At 40.0% G+C, this 14,591-nt stretch overlaps 1 protein-coding gene across 44 annotated transcripts in view; it reads right to left on the reverse strand.

Moving 5' to 3' along the window:
- ANKS1B (ankyrin repeat and sterile alpha motif domain containing 1B) overlaps positions 1-14,591 on the reverse strand; it is a 967,677-nt gene that overhangs the window by 136,076 nt on the left and 817,010 nt on the right. For 11 of the 44 annotated variants that reach the window (XM_069490589.1, XM_069490591.1, XM_069490586.1 and 8 more), the window contains exon 1: positions 7,808-7,976. The exons of 27 other annotated variants lie outside the window; for them this stretch is intronic. The gene's annotated coding sequence lies outside the window, so the exon portion shown is untranslated. Of the gene's footprint in view, positions 1-7,807; positions 7,977-8,337; positions 8,492-14,591 lie in introns of those variants that run through there. 6 more of the 44 variants (XM_069490590.1, XM_069490588.1, XM_069490584.1 and 3 more) reach the window with 1 other exon arrangement.

A 14,591-nucleotide genomic window follows, 5' to 3' on the forward strand; every position in this document is an offset into this window, starting at 1 on the left:
CAAGCATTCTAAAGGGCAGGAGGAAGGAGGGAAGGAGGGAGAGAGAGGAGGGAGGGAGGAAGACAGGAAAGAAAACAATATAAAACGTAAACGGTCACAGCATAAAGGAACTAAATCTAGAAGAACTTTATTCAAATAAACAGAAGAAAATCCTCATACAAACTTCCTACTGTAGAAGAATGATTTCAATGAAAATTGAAGCTTAAAGACAGGATAATGCAACAATTTGAATGAGATGAAAGGGATATTGTGTAACTAAGGAAGCAAATTAAGGACCAGAGAGCATCATTGTAGAATAAACAAATTAGAAACATCAACAGAGTAGACGCTTCCGAAAATTGAATTGCTGACACAGAGGGATCGACATACTATGAATACAGATGAAAATGACAAAAGATTTTCAACATATGATAAAGAAACTAATAGATATGGAAGAGATACAAAGATGACCCAAAATAAGAATAGCTGTTCCCTGAAGTGGAACAAAAGGTACATCCAGAGATAGGATACAGTATCAGCAAATTTAAGGAGCACATTGTATTGTGACAAATTTTGACACAGAACATTCAACACCTAGACATACCCTAGCTATGTTACTTAGCTAAGTGGATAAAGAATTCTTTGGGATAGAGGGAGAAAAAGCAAATCACCTACAAAGGGTGGCCTCAGACTGCACAGCAATAATAAATGCTATTAAACAATAGAGTAATGGCTGCAAAATTAAAATGGAAGGAAAATAAGACATAAGAATATTATACTCAGCCATGATACAGTTCAATTATAAAAGCAACAGGAAGACATCCTCAAATATTAAAAAAGCAAAACTCAGAAATGCGGTATCCATGAGTCTTTCCTGAATTAAGAACAAAAAATAGTTGACAGTGAAATCCAGGCAATTCAGAATCAAAGAACTCAGTCAGAAGTGGAGAAGGCATATAAAGGACCGGGAAGCACTGGATCCATTTTGATATAGGAATTTATACTAAATAACTATAGTAATTATGATGAAAGAATAGAAAATGTTATAAATATGGTCTGTGTAAATTAATTAAAATAAAATTGTTAGCTGAACAAAGGAGATGGGCAACAGTGCCATCTTCCATAGCAAGAAATCAAGCTAATGTGCTTAAAATTGGAATATGTAGTTTAAAAAACATGATTCCAACCCTGAGGTAGATTTATTGTAACGCTAATGAAGCTTACGTTTCAAAGCCCTATACCTACACAGGTGATTTGCTTTTTCCCAAGTTCTAGAAGGAGTCATAGCAATGCACTCACGTTGCCATGTTTTTGTAAAATATACTCCATTTTCTTAATGAGGGCTCCCAAATTGTATGACCTTCCCACAAAATCTTGATTCACTCCTGCTCAAACCTTTTAACATTTTTCTTAACAATAACGGGAAAATCTTTTACGAAATAACTTGTAGTAAGGAGACATTTATTTGAAGTTCAACAATTATTTAGCTTTTTCTTCCATTTTTCTGATATTAAATACAATAAAACAAATTTTAATGCTCTTTATTTAAAAATAGCAACTGCAGTATGACTACATCATTATAAAGTATTGCTTTCTATCCATGCATTCATGTATTGATCCTCTTCCATATATGCATAGAAAGATGCCTAAATATTAGTCTAATGTTAATGGTGCTTATTTCTGGGTGGCGGGATTTGGGGTGATTTTAAAAATTTAATCTTTGTACTGTGTGCATTGCCTGAATTATTTATTGTGATCATATAAGAAATATTTCAAAATTGATACAGTGATTTTTTTTTTTCCTTAAAAATGTCAAGATATTAACAGATAGCATTCTGGATGGTGAGAACTACAGAGAATTGTGTTCTTTATCTTTTCCTGTATTTTTAAAATTTCAAAACAAATTTTCAGAAAAATTTGATATTCTGAATCTTTCCACATCTCTTCTTTTTTTTGCTGCCAAATCACTGTCACTTCCCACCTAGACCACTTTCACAGACTTCTATGTGGTCCCCCGTGTCCACTCTTGCCCTAGTGCTATTCAGTCTTCACACAGCAGCCAGTGTATTCTTTTCCAAGGTAAAGCTATCATCCGCTTTAATTCTCCAGTTGGTTCACATTGTTTTTAGAATAAAACCCATACTCTTTGCCATGACCAGCAAGGTTGACCTGAGCTCACTAGGATCCAGCGACATTGGACTGCTCTCTGTTCCCCAAACACACTGCACTTATTCCCCCCGAGGGCTTTTACACGAGCTGTTCCCTTGGCCTGGAGTGCTCTTTCCTGAGCATCTCTGTATATCTGGTTCCTTCTCATCATTCAGGTCTCTGTTGAAGGGACACTTTTTCAGGGAAATCATCTCTGAACAACTTTCTAAAAGTAGCACACATCATTCTCAGCACTTCGCTCTGTTGTACGGCCTCTGTGGCCCTTAGCACTATCTGAAATGATCTTTTCCATTTATTCATTTACTTGCTTTGTGTCAACCCTCCCCCACTGAATATCTGCTCTAGAAAATAGGAACCTTGTCTATCTTGCTCACCATTCTATCTCCTGCTTGAAGAACAGTGCCCAGAAGATAGCAGGCATTCAATATTTCTCCAGTGAATGAATACATGCAGAGATTGTTTCTCAGCTTTAAAAGAAGGGTTGTGTTTGCAAAGTAGCCTTTTAAGTCAGTTGCTTAGAATTCAGAATGCATGTTCTTTCAAATAAGCCACAGTACAAATAATAATGAGATACCAAGTCTAGCCCACAGAAGTCTACTGAACCCATAATGGGTTAAAATTCTATATATCTGCAACAAAAATACTACAAAATCAACATGATGAATTATCACTGGGAAATGGACAATTAAAAAGAAATATTTTAACTTATCTAAATAGGAACAAATTATTATTTATCTTTCATGACGGTGGAGACTTTTGTGGATACCCTGAATGGGACTTCAGAGCATTTTTAAGGGCTGCAGAGGTTTCTGATCTCGGTTTTTTTATTAGGTATAGCCTCATTCAGAAATTTACAGTTTTTGGCTCTTTTGATAAAAGACACATCAATAGAGCCACTGTGAATGCTTATCTGTCATGACTTGAGTCACTGTTTGTATCAAAAATGTAAAAGAGGAAAGAACAGAATGAGTTTTGGAGGTATTAGGAAGAGAGGGGACCGAAGAGGAAAGGTATTAAAGAGGACATGTGATTTGAAAGAAATCTGAGCCAAGAGCAGTGAATGAGAGGAAAGAAGTCAGCGATGAGCAGCGAGGAGAAGACGGGGAAGAGTTTCTCCTGCTCGCTACTACGAAGTTTATCCTCCAAGACAGCTTGGTTCCTGTCTGGAGTAGCTCTGGGTAGGTGAAAGGAGGGAGAGCCAGTTTGTAAATAATGTTGAAACATGGGAGGGACTATATATTTATATTTCTAATTTGAGGCTTTGTCCCAAATTTGGTTTGGCATGAGCTTTTATGACTAATCTACCAGTAGGGTGAAATAAATAGCATCATTCATATCAGGAGTACCAACCAACCCCTAGGAGATATTGAGGAGGCAATGCCAGACCTCCCATTCTGGAGGGAAAGCTAGAGTGTAAGAAAACAATTTGAACCAATTATTTTCATACTAAAGTTGACAGTTAAGACAGAAAAAAAAATTGTATTAAGAGCCAAGAGATACCGCATATGGTCTACAAGTCTTTTCTGGAGAAATGAATTATGGGACTAAAGAGAAGCAGCTTATTTTTACAGTTACATTTTATATTTCTAGAAAAATAACTACAACACGGTCCTGATTTCTAAACATAGGGAAATGAGACTTATGATATTACACAACATAAAACATGCTGCAGTTACAACCACATGCAAGTCATTCTCAAGCCTTAAAACCAAAAACAGATCATAAAAATTATGGCTACAAAAAATTATTCTAATCGAAATGTGCTTTCAAAGTGACAGGATGCTCAAATAGTCTTAAAATACAATTTTTCTCTTGCCAAGAAAGAGTTTTGGTCTTGAAATGGCCACAAAACCTAGCTCCGCCCAATGTTACTAGAGCTACAGAACCAAGTATTATCCAAACATATGGGCAAGCAGTGGTGGGGGCACTTAATGAGTCCCACAAAGTCTTCCCATGTATCTCAGAGGCTGCTCTCTGTAGTGACAGAGGTGCCAGAATACGGTACACTTGGGTATCTAGGAAAATCTCAATGAAGCCATTGATTTTCCAGAGCATGTTCCTGTGGTTCAACCTGAGGTTAGTAGTTTCAGTTTAGTACGCTAATTCCAAACCCCAAAAAGATGAATCCACAAAAGTCATTTACAGAAAAACTGTTTTGAGACTTACCTAAAAAGCAAACACCAGAAAGTATTTAGTAACAGGGGATCAGAACATGCATTTTTTTCTTCTTCCAGCTCAAGTTTTGTTTAGATAACTCTCTGAATTTTCTCTTATTCTCATACGAGAAAACTACCAGTAAGTAGTTTGCTGTGTAAATATCAGAATTGAGAGATACTGGCCAAACATAAAGATTTTCAGAGAATTAATTTTTGGTTTTCATTTAAACAAGCCAATATATTCTCACATTTTTTTAAAGGAAAAAAAATGACTCAGCTTAATCATATTTTGGCTTTTAAAAAACTATCTCATGATTTCATGAAGAGAAAGCAAAAATCAGATGAACAAGAATAGTTTTTGCTTCACACTAGAATTATAAGAAAGGTTAATTTTTACATGAAAATTACATATACATAAAAATAGATTCTGGAACAATGCATTATTGACAGTTATGTGGGAAGATAAATGCACTCATGAAAATGTTCTTTCTCAAGCAAATTATTAAATATATTGACAGTATTGCACTTTGAAAACAACCATTTTAAAGAAACCAAACATTAATACAAGGGTAAAGACATAGCTAATGTAATCTTTCACTCAAAGAAATATGTAGACAAGGATTTTTTCAAAGTTTATTGGTATACACTGCTATTAAGTTCAATAGCAAACATTTATGCTTTGCTATACTGGTTGCTGCCCACAGAAGAAAAAACAGATAGCAATTGATAAATTTGGATTCTGTTCACACTTCTGTTAATTACTGGTGGCCTATGGAAGACTGTATCTTTGACTATTGACATTGGAACTTGTAAATGTTAACCAAGTCTAAGTTACTGCTATAAAATCCAAAATGTGTAAAAACCAAACATAGCTATAGAAATATAAATGTTTTACTCATACAAATTAATAACTTTAATCAAACAGATCTTCTAACTAATTTTGCTAATTGTTTACTCCTCTCAGGACATTTACTAGTTTGATGGATATTACTGTGACATATGTTGACACCAGCATCTGGTCAGAAATGAGGACATCAGTAAACTCTACCTGGTGTTTCTACAGACTGTTAATGCTATAAACACTGACAATGCTAAAGCATTTATTTCAATGCAATATTTAGAGAACATGTCTGCCTTTCATTTAGAGAAAGGATAAACCTGCTTCCAAACACATCATGCTCAAAAATGCTTATTCAATGAATAGTGCAATGACAATGACTTGATAATAAATTGGAAAACATCTGCCAACATTTAAAATAGAATAATAACACCATAAATGATTATTAGGAATTCCTTTCCTGTACAATGTACTGTCTGCTAATTTATACTCTATTTAGAATATGTAGAGTAACTTTAAAAAAACAGCACTACAATTTTAAAGAAAGTAATTCTCTAACATTTCTAATCAATGTACCACATGTAGTTAAATTAATAGACAAATGTATCAGAATTCAGTTCATGTGTACAAATTTGGCTAAACCTGTGAACTTTTAGATTGTTAATAACTTTAAGAGATTATCATTTTAAATGGTTGACAAATAAATGCACGTATATAGGGTTTTTTTTAAAGAACCCCTTATCCCAAAATATCTTATTAAATAATGTACCATGCTCTATCTACATTTCAAAATTATTTTAATGGAGATTTGATCTCCAGGGAGAGGCAAAACCCTGTTTTCTCTCTTTGGTCCCTATTAGGGACACTGTGAGAGTATGGGGTCTCTCATTTCTAACACATGGGTGTATTGTCACTCTGTTATCATTGATTAAGAAAAAAAATTGCTTCTACTAAAAGTGCCAAAGTGCATCAAGTAAAGTAACTCCAAGGCTGTAAAATTAAGTTTGGCAATTAGCAACTGCAAGACAAAGTTCCCATCCTTGAACAAGGAACACTTACTTCTTCACTTCTTTTTAATCCAACATATTTCGCTCTGCATTCTTACGTTTGAAAAAAAGTATCTGTAACAATATTTTTATGACATTGTCACTAAGTCTCCCAGGAAGCACGTATCTGTTTTAATTTATTTGTACTCTGTTACTCCTTTCTCCTCCGAGCCCAAGAGGATCACTGCCATCACACGAAGCACTATTCGGGATAGACACGACAGAACACTTCTGAAAAACCCTTTATGGGCATAATGCCAGCCTCAGTCATTACAGCCTATTCTGTCACAGAGCAGTCAACACTATGGACTCAAATAACCCAGACACCACCGGCATCTCCTTGCACAAGCTCATCTGCCGAGTTAGGAAAGAACCTCTGAGAGGTTTTCTAATCTCTTCTCTTTGCTTTCCGGTTTCAAACTTTAATGCGAGAATCTACTCTATCGGAAAGACTCCAGGAGAGGAGAATTAGACTCCCTTGGTAACTTGTGCCAACAAAAGTCTTACAGTGTACCTAAATTCCTCATGTTGCCATTCCAACGCTATTTCCTCTAGTTTTGTCTTTCCAGATGCAGGAGTTCACAGAGCAAGGATCCTCCTAAGTGTTTAAGAATAATTAAGGACCCTAAAGTTCCCGTGCTTGCAATCTACTGATACATGTTTGGTGCACATAAGCAGCCCTGAGATTGAATTTTTAGTCTTCTCAAACTAACATTTCAGTCGCTCAGAGAGGAGAAATGATAACTGCAGCGAGGACTAGCCTTCCTGGCCAATCTCTGAAAATGCAAAGCCTCCCTGAGCTGCCCATTTGTTTTAGGGGCTCATGTTTATACACGGCTGGCTGGTTTTCTTAAAGAAAAATAAATAAATAAAGCCGCAGTGGCAGCATCCTTATAAAAAACGAGACCTCGTTTGGCTTTGGCAAGTTTTAGCCGGGAGTAAAATTACATCCAACTTACATGCACGGAAAATTGGGATTTCAAAGGAAACACTGACCCGACCTTCACGAAAGCAGCAAATCGCAGCCTCTGTTGCTCTGTTACTGCTCTCCAAGGCGCAGCCTTGGAAAGTCCATGCCCACGTCCCCCTCCGATTAATCAATGTCTCAAAAATACGAGAGGAGAGAGCACACTCAACACCAACCCTTCCAGCCTCTATTCTCCCTGCTACTCCTTTAAGGTGATTCAAAGCGCACCTGGAAATGGCATGCAGTTGGCATGGCTTTTTAATACTGAAGATAAATGACCTTTGGAAAATATATATTCGTGAAAGTCAAACCCTTTGGAAAGACACCCGGCAATTTACCCCTTCAAACTCCTCGGAACCGCAAAGATGAGGAGAGGAAATGGAAAATGCACCCAACACGGGGTTGGTGAGGGAATCAATAACCAAAACAGGCTTGGTGGGGAAAAAGCCCACACCGTAGAGACCGCTAGCCGCGGCTGCAGCAAATGCCCCGGCGGACGGTTTCCGCAGCCTCCCCAGGTTTCCCAACTCGGCTTTCTTTTCCTCTGCTCCAGCTGCGGCTCCACTTCTCGGAGCCGCATCTCGGCGCGCGGGGGCCGCGGACCGCGGGGGAAGCCGTGCCCCGTGCCGCCCGCCGCCACGCCGCTACTCACCCGAGCCGCTCGGCACTAGCGACGGCAGCGGCGGCGAGCTGGCCGCGAGCCGGGATCCGCGAGGGCTGGCGGGCTCCGGCCCCCGAGGACGCGGACATGTGGCTGGAAGCTGCGCTCCGCTAGCCGTTGCCTCTGTGCATCTTTCTGGGCGCCCCCAGCGAACGCGAGCGGCGAGGCGAGGGCGAGCGCGCCGAGGAGGGGCGGGAGAGGCGCCGAGCCGGGCCGCGCTGCGCTGCGCCGAGCGCCGGGCTCTCCCCGCCAGCTCCCCGGGCCCGCGCGCGCACCCCCGGCCCCCCGCCGCGCGCCCCCCGCCGCGCGCCCTCGCACGCGCCCTCGCACGCGCCCGGCCCCACGCGGCGCGCGCCGGCCCGGGCGGCGGCGGCGGCGGCGACAGCACCAGCAGCAGCGCGTCCTCCCCCGAGCGCCGTCTCCAGGGCTGCGGGCGGCGCTCTCCATTGTTCTGCGGCTGCTTCCCGGGTGGGCGGCCGCGAGGGTGGGAGGTGTCGGCTCAGTTGCCGGGGAGGGCTTACCGCTCGGCAGGACCCTAACTGCGGGAGCGCTGCGGGCCCCGGCACTGGCGCGCGGGGGCTGCGGGGCGCCTAGCTCGGCGGGCTGCCGGCGCGCGGGGGCTCCCTCCTCCCGCACTCGCTGCCGCTCGGCGCCCCTCGCATCCTCGGTTACTATGGATATCTCGCTCCTCCGCCGCCCCCTCCTCGCACCGACAGGCCGCCGGGGCGGGAGCAGCCGGGCGGCTCCGCAGGCGCCCAGGTGACCAGCTCGGCAGCGGCAGCAGCGGTGGCAGCAGCCGCCACCTTCACCGTCACTGCCGTCGCCGCTGCTGGGAGAGGAGGACGAGGGGGAGAAGGCAGGTCCTGCTCTACCCCAGGGACCACCTCGGGTTTGCTCCCACTCACCAACCTGCTTGATGTTGACGGCGCAGAACAAGCCAGAGCAGTCCTCAACTTGTGTGTTGGACTTGCGTCCCAGCTGTTCTCAGAGGGGTACGATCGACCCCCGGTAGACTTGGAGGGTCACGGTTAAGCTTTTGAGTAAGATTTTGATAAGGTTCAAATGCCCCTCACCCCGGCCCCCGGTTTCCACCAATGCTACCATTGGACGACTACCAACAGTTGTAGAAATTTACTTTGGCAAAGATTTCTTTTCAAAATTATGCCAATTAAATGAAGTACATCTGACCTTAAATGACAAGATTTTTCGTTCATTTTTTTAATCCCAATGTTTTTTTTTTCCTTGCCATAAATAAATAAAAATAACTTGTGGCTTACAGGCTGCTTAATATTACAGTAACATTTGAGTGAACATATCGGGTTTCAGTTCTTCGGTTTTTCAACGGCCCAGCCATGAGTGTGAGTTGCCCACTTGGTCTGGGATAAGAACCACAGATTCCCACAGAGAATAACCAGTGTCTTAAAACAAGGTAACAGCAGCCGAATGGTCTGTGAATAGGCTGGAACGAAGGTTCTTTAAGTAAAAGTATTTATGGGAATATATAACATTATGATTGATGAACTCCCAACAGTACTAATAATCAACCCTGTTCAGGGGACATTCATTTTCTAAACTTCAAGAGTAGGCATTTCTTGCCTTAAAACCAAAGCAAATAAAGATTTTAATCAACTGCAAAACTTCAGGCCCTGAAATGGAAATGTGAACCTTTTTTTTTTAAAAAATAATGGGCTGGAGTTACCCAGCACTTATGATTTGCCAGACATCTATGTATTATCTCATTTAATTCTCACAACTCTATGAAGTAGGTTTCATTACTATCCCTACTTTACAGATTAAAATAAAAAGGCTTGGAGAGATCTGCAACCAGTAGTTGCGGGACAACATTCTCTTCCTTAAACGGGAAACTCTAAATGCCCCCTGTTTATTCACCCTCCTGTCACTGCTTCTGTGAGGTTCAGGATGATAGTATACCTGAAGCCACCTTGCTAACGAAGGCCAGAACGTAAACCCAGGCCTGTCAGGCTGCGGAATGAGCATTTAATCATATGGGAATCATTTCTCATTTACATAATGAATTCATAAAACTTTTTGATTTTACGTCTTACACGTATAGCAAGAGAAACAGACTGGACATGACTGCCCCTTGACTGGTGCGCTCTGTAGTGAATGTGACCTGACTACTTGACTGGGGCATGTTTGATTATCTCTGTTTTTGAGATTAGTGAACATAAAAATATCTACAATTTCAATGGGTTTAGAAGTCAGGCAATTTTGTTCTGTTTATCGTTCTGCAATGCAAACATCTGTGATTTGAGGTAAAGTAGGTGTTTTCTTGGTTTCCCAATCGTGAAAATGACTGAAGGATGACATTTCCTAGGGCATCATTCTCTTGTGGATATTGTTCTTTGGTAACAATATTGGGCAACCTCAAAGAGCTGTCATTTGTTAGCAACGAACTACAGGCCATTTGGAAAGGAGGTGTACTATCATTTTTCCATTGTATCCAGTCCTCTGCACTCTAGAATCATTTGAGCTCTATAGATTGTTTTGGATCTGCACCACCTCTAGAAAGTGATGGAAATTTAATTCTCTGTCAATTTCTCGGCTTGGCTGGTGAAAACGCTTCTTGAGAGGGGATCGGGAGGGGGAGTCGCTGTCCATGGTGGCTGCAACTTATGCCCCAGTCAGCACAATCAGGTCACACACTAAATACTAGAATCCTGGAGATTAACTCCAACACGGCACTAATGAAATTTGGCGATAACCTCCAGGTAGGCAGAATAAAAACATAAAGATCTTATCCATGCAATCTCCTATTAGTTGGGGTAATACTAATAACATTAAATAATTCACAGAATGACTTTTTCCTCTTTGGCACTAAAACAGCTTCTATTTACATTGTTGAAATTGTAGATATTTTTATGTTCCAGAACAGCAAAAAGGATATACGAGATCATTTCCTGAAACCCTCTCAGGCCATAGAAAAGGAAATTGAACCTAGAGAGGTTAAGTCACTTGCCTCGGGACCACCCTAATTAGAGGCAGGCACAAAACTATGAATTTTTGCCATTTGTTCAGCCACTTACCATGATATTATGATGTTTCAGGATATTCAATGTCAGAATTATTTTTTACTTACCTAATTTTGTTTTTTTGCTAAAAAACAATTTCCAATTTATGTCATTTGAAATACAGATAATGCATAGTCTCAAGTTCCTTTTCTTAGAATATATCTACATCTTATTTATAATACTCTGGTAATATTAAGTAACATATTGTTCCTTGCAAAATGAGAATAAAAAAACTCTTATGGTACCAATTTCTAACTTTTCTGCATCCTCACTGAAAAGCAAAACATTCATTCTAATACAGGTCATCAAGAATGCAACCCTCTCAACATAAACTGCTTGTTTAAGAACAGCCATTTATATCAGAAAGGAGTAACATTTGAGATTCTCAAATTTCTTATATAATTCCTTTGTATTAAAAATTATGCAGAGGATCATGTTGAATACTCCAGTCCCACAAATCCAAAGATAGTGGTAACTTTTCTAAGAGATATGTAAAACATTGGTATGAGGTCCTTTGTACTGATTTAGAGGAATATAATTTTAATAATTTATTCATTTGTTTGGTGGTAGTATAATGCAAGAGATAATCTTCTAACTTTGGAATAAGCTCTGTGGGTTCAAACCATGGGTATTTTGCTTAATAGTTTGTGATCTTAAGTTATTTAACTTTTTTGCACCTTATCATTCCAGTTTGTAAAATTATGTGATGATAATGAAAGCTACTTCACAGAGTTGTGCATAGGAGGAAATGAGATTACCCAGGTGTGGTTGTTTTTTGTTGTCGTTGTTGTGTGTTTTGAAGTGCCAACTTGGCTGGGTTTAAGTCTCCAGTTATTCAATCAAACACTAATGGAGGTGTTGCTGTGAAGGTATTTTGTAGACGTGATTAAAGTACAAAGTCAATTGACTTTAGCTAAGGGAGATCATCCTAGATAATCTGATTCAACCAGTTGAAAGGCCTTAAGAGCAGAGCTGAGACTTCCCTAAAGAAGAAGAAATTCCACACCTGTGGATAGCAGTTTCAGCCCATTCCCTTAGTCCCAGCCTGCCCTTCCTGATGGCTTGCCCTACAGATTGTCGACTTGTTTAGCCAGTACCCACAATCACATAGGCAATTCCTTGCAATAAATCTCTCAGAATATGTCTCCTACTAGCTCTGCTTCTATTATTGAACCCTAACCGATACAGCATGTAAAGCATTAACTGGAGTATCTTGCACATAATAAGCACCCAAAAAATGTTAGCTAAAATTTTTTAAACCCTTATTGAACATCTCTCACATTCACAGAATGGAGATATGCACTCTGATAAAATGTCCAAGAGTTCTGAAATAGAATAGGGATGGATACCTTTTACCTCCAAGGCGACAACCCCAACCTGGAAGGGATTGAATATTTTAGTAAAATTTCCAGGAAAACAAGGGAAAAGTGCCAACAGGGTTGATTATTCCATCTGGAGCTATGTAGGAGAATTATGCAAATCTAGTATGAGGACAGTTTTCTGGGTTAGGAAGCTAATAAACAAGAAGGCAGTCACTCCTCTCTCAACAGATCCATATAGATTTAGCACCTGAAACTAGGTAGATCGGTTTTCATGGATGATGGAATTCCACTGTGTAATACAAATTCACTTATGACTTGTTCTTAAGAGAATGATATACTCAAGGGAACTGCTTTGAGGTTCTTGGAGGAAGAAATGCTCTCATATTTAAGAGTATTAAAGGATCTTTCTTATTTCAATGTTAGCTTATCATAGTATTCTACATTATTATATTGCAGATCTTGTCATTTGTTTTGAGCATTTTTAAGCAAGGAAAAATCCTTTGAAAATATCATTAAAAAGCAGGCATGGCACAAACCTACTGAAATAGAAGCTGCCTCCGTCCTTCACAATTATAATGCCAACCTTACAAAACTTAAGGCTAGAAATATCACAGATAAGTAAACAAGCCCCAGGGAGGTAGTCTCAGATATAAATAGGATGAAAAGGTGATGAGGAAGTAAGCAAGAGAGAGTGAACACCTTTTGGTTTTATATTAAAGCTCTGATAACTTAGAGTCAATCTTAGAATTGTGTGTTTGCATGCATGTGTATGCGTATATTCACTAGGGAGAGCTGTCCATGGTCCTTTATACTATTTGTGATTTTTTTTTTAAAGATAGTGATATAAAAATACTTTTACTCATTATGAAAGATTTATTGAATGCCTATGATGTCAAACGTTGAGCTGGCTGCTAAGGGATAGGAAGGCAAATTAGAGATGAACTCTAGCCTTGTGGAACTCTGTCTCTGGACAACTCCAATTTATCCTTATGGATTTCAACTAACATGTGACTTACTCTGGGAAAACTTTTATACTTCCCTTGCCCTGCACTGGCCAAGGGAGTCCTCTTTTGGTCTTACAGTAACTTTGCCTCCACTAATATTGCATTTATCATTTTTAAGCTATTACTTAATTATAAATCTCCCATATAAACATGAAGTCAGGAGCCTTGTTTATGTGATCCTCTATTTACCTTTAGCTCCTGGTCCCAAATAGGCATTAGGTAAATATTTACTGAGCAAGTTAAAGAAAGCTTGGGACATGTTGAATTTTATTAATAGTTGCTTTCTGTATAGAAACATGCAGAAAACAGAAAGAATATAAATCTGGAGCTCAGGGGAGAGATAGGAGGAAGGGATTTAAACTTGCCATCAACTGATTCCTGGTAGTTGGAAGGCATGAGAGTGGATTATTGTCAGCTAGGCTCACAGGTAGAATTATGAAAGAGATCTGTGATCAGAACTTTGGACAGCATCTGTATTTTTCATTTTACACTGTGGGATGAAACATGGCCAACGTGGCTAGGATAGAAGAGTTTTGGGAAAGCCCATTCCTAAGTCTTTTCAACTGTGTGAACAGTTTCTAATCAGAATTAAACTATTGTAGAGATAGGAGCACTATGAATATGGATTTATAATCATGATATTGTGGAGCTTCACCTTCCAATATGTAGAAAGGAGGGTTTTACACTTTGCAAAAAAATTAAAAAGTTGGTAAGTGTTGATAGAAAGCATGGGACCTCAATCAGAAAGGGGAAACAACAGAATTAAGGAGACCCAAGAAAGTGAGGCATTGGGAAAGGCTGAGTGGTGAACAGATGTATGTGGCTATTGGTGGTATATGTCCACCATAGAAGCAGCACAGTTCTCCCTTGTACTTAGGGTTTGCTTGTCATTAATGACATAAATTAGGCATAAACTGACTTCTAGAACTCATAGATTTTATTATTTTTATTGCTTGATCATTCTTTTGCTGTGGAAAAATCCCTTTGTTTCGACGGCAAATTTAAAATAACACACCACCTATTAACCGTGGGTTTATTTACAGATCTGAATACCAAGCTAACACAACCCAGAGTGAGCAGAAGGGACTTCACACTTTTTCCTGAAGGCAAGCAGGCTTGGAATCCAGGGGGAATGAATGTAAACACTGAGACCCATCTGCCAGAAATGTTCTGCCCTAGTGTTCTGAATTAAGACCTAGGGACTTCTTTTGAATGTTAACTATATTCAAGGCCCGAGCCACATACTGCTCTACTGAGCCGTAGATAAGACTTTTGGTTGCAACCTTTGCATACAACTGGCCCCCGAGAGTCAGTTTCAGCTGCATAGCAAGTTGGTAAGTACTTCATCTTTCTAACACCTTTAACCAACAGAGTGGCTGTGCTCAACACCCAAAACAACTTTCAAAGTTAGAAATGA

This window comes from Eulemur rufifrons, chromosome 16 (assembly GCF_041146395.1).
Source record: "Eulemur rufifrons isolate Redbay chromosome 16, OSU_ERuf_1, whole genome shotgun sequence".
Taxonomy (NCBI): Eukaryota; Metazoa; Chordata; class Mammalia; order Primates; family Lemuridae; genus Eulemur; species Eulemur rufifrons.